Source organism: Arachis ipaensis, chromosome B08 (genome assembly GCF_000816755.2).
Source record: "Arachis ipaensis cultivar K30076 chromosome B08, Araip1.1, whole genome shotgun sequence".
In the NCBI taxonomy this organism is placed as follows: domain Eukaryota; kingdom Viridiplantae; phylum Streptophyta; class Magnoliopsida; order Fabales; family Fabaceae; genus Arachis; species Arachis ipaensis.
This window is the reverse complement of record NC_029792.2, coordinates 986,756-989,898: the sequence shown is the minus strand read 5'-3', so window position 1 is coordinate 989,898 and position 3,143 is coordinate 986,756.

The window sequence follows — 3,143 nt, the reverse complement described above, 5'->3', positions numbered from 1 at the left end:
GAACCTAGATGTGTATTATTTTATGCATTAATAATTTAGTTACTGATTTTTAATATACATATAAAATACATAGTTAAAATGACTAACTATCACTTAATTTTCATGTTATTTGTATGTTTAATTGTTAATTATTAATTATACAGCATAGTAGTCAATGCGTACCATGCATGCATGAGAGAATATATAGAGTGCTTTTGGTTAATACTATCTACTAAATTATTATTACTAATGCATGCCTTTGATGATCATACTTTTTGAGTTTTTTTTTTCCACTGCAGTTAAATTTTCTTTTAGTAGGAACCAAGATGGTTTAATTTACAATGAAAGCAGTGAAAGTAATAATAATGAAAGGTGAATTCATTTACATAACCTTTTAGCTTGCAGAAAGGTGTAGCAATTATAACACCTATGATTAAGATGAAGGGTTAAAAAGTGGTGTTCACTTTTTTATTAGGTTTTGAATAAATGCAATAATAATAATGGGTGAAAATTTTGTGCAGTTGTTTTTATACGAAGTTGTTGGTTGACGTTAGATAATAATTTTTAGAGTAAAGTATATTTTTTGTCTTTAAAGTTTGACAAAAATTTTAAAAATATCCTTAAATTTTATTTTGTTTCAATTTTGTCCCAAAAAATTTTTATTTGCATCAAATATATCTATGACGGCTAATTTTTCAAAAAATTTAAGACTGATTCAACAACAATTTCATAAGAACAACCCTTCAATACAAGTAAATCAAGTATAATTTTCATGCATTTTTGTTATATTATTGGTCTTAAACTTTTTTAAAATTTTGCTGTCGAGAATATATTTGATCCAAATCGAAAATTTTTGAGACAAAATTAAAATAAGATAGAACTTAGGGGTATTTTTAAAACTTTTGCTAAATTTCGGAGATAAAAAATATACTTTATCCTAATTTTTAACTAATAACTTTACATAAAGATAACTGGATGTAAATTTTCACAGTATGCAGTTAAATAAAGCGCATTTTTCTTGGAGATATTGAAGAGGTATTATTTTATGGAAGATAACCAAAGCAAGAGACATTCTCTTAAGAGTAGTGAAGCTGAGTCAGTGGTCCTGTCTCCTTGATTCAACCCAAAGCGTGCTCTTGAAAATCACTCTTTTAAGACTCATTGCTCAGCACGTGTATGTATATGTGTGTGTGTATATTCTTCTTTTTTGGCACCACTGCTTTGTACTATAACCTTGATCTATGTCTTATTTAAAAACATTCCAAAATTCTCAAACTCTTAATGAAACTAATGATATTGTTAATGATGATGAGTATGATAACGACGGCTACAATAACAAAAAATATATAAATATATAATTGGCTCGAATATCTTGACTAAGCACATGCCTATGTGCTATACTGTTGTTGTGTATCACTGCATGTGACATTTCCCAGTACAAAATTGAAACCTTTCCGCTTTTACTCTGTCATGCTTTAGAACTATTCGCCCTTTTTGCTCAACTTTAATTTCATCATCAAAATATACAAAAGTCTATCCTAATCTCCCACTACTTACCCCTTCTTTCGGTTTCAAGCACTCTAACAAGTTAAGTCTTAGTTTATTCTATTTATGACAATTGTCTTTTCAGAGAATATAAATGTTGTTTAGTTAAGATTTCTAATAGCAAAAAGTTTTTAAAGTTTTGTATGTATGTATTAGGGGAAAGTATATTTTTTGTCTTTGAAGTTTGGTAAAAGTTTTAAAAAATATTTTTAAGTTTTATTTTGTTTTAATTTTGTTCCAAAAGTTTTCGATTTGCATCAAATATATCCCTGACGGCTAATTTTTCAAAAAATTTAAGACCAATTCAACAACAATTTCATAAGAACAATCCTCAACACAAACAAATTAAGCATAATTTTCATGCATTATTGTCAAATTGGTCTTAAATTTTTTGAAAATTTAGCCGTCGAGAGTATATTTGATGCAAATCAAAAATTTTTGGGACAAAATTAAAATAAAATAAAACTTAGGAATATTTTTAAAATTTTTGTCAATAGGAACAAAAAATATACTTTAGCCGTATGTATTATAATAGTTCAGTTTTATTTTATATCTTGAATGAAAAGTTTTTCATTTTAAATCTTTTAATATGAGCACTCTTACACACTCTTAGCAAAAAGTTGAATATATAGTATAGATAATTTTGAATATTAGTATGTATAGTACTAAATAATGTTATGTTATTATTAATTATTCTGTCTTTTGAAATAGAAAAAAATATATTGAGAAAATATTATATACAATTAGAGTATGTACTTAGCGTTAAAATTAATATTATTTATTCAACATAGAAATTTGTATTTTTTGAACTCTAATAAGAATAGAAGAATATTGGTTGACCTGTCTAATAATATTTTAGATTCACACAACATAACTCTTCCTCACAATTTTTTTCTTTTTTTTTTTCAATTTGATTGAATTGTTTATATTCAAATTTTAAAGTAATAGAAAGAATATGTAAGTGTGGGTCATGCATGCTCTTGAAATTGCTGCAAGAAAGTGAAGGTTGAGGATAGGAATAGAAAGAGATAAAGAGTGTTAATGAGAGAAAATGAAAGAGATTATGGTTGTTATTGGTTTCCTTGCAAAGTATATAGAATTTGTGGTGTGAAAGGGACAAGATATTTGGCTTGTTTTGGATATTTTAAATTTGAATTTGATTTCTCAACCAAGAAATCAAATTACCGTTAATTCATTGTCTTCTTGCCTTTCATAATAAATGGGAGGAAGCTAAGAGAAGAGAATAAAGACATTTGGACTTTGTTTTCATACATTTTGTTGTATTGTGCTTTAGGCTTCTAGCTAATGATTTCACATGATCAAAATAACATGCTATAGTTTACTTATCAAGTTAGCATATAAAATTATAGTTTAATTTTTATATACTTAATATAAGTATTTTAACTAATGGATTATATGTCCACTTAATGAGACATGTGTATGTTTAAATGATTTTTAAAAAAAGTAAGTTTGAAAATTTTTTTTCTTTTCTGACATTGCATATTCTATAAAATTAACATGCATGCTTTCTTATATGTTATATGTCCACGAAAACTTTTCAATTGGATGAAGGGAGATAAAAAAAAATAAAAATTCAAATTCATTTTTTAAAGATCACT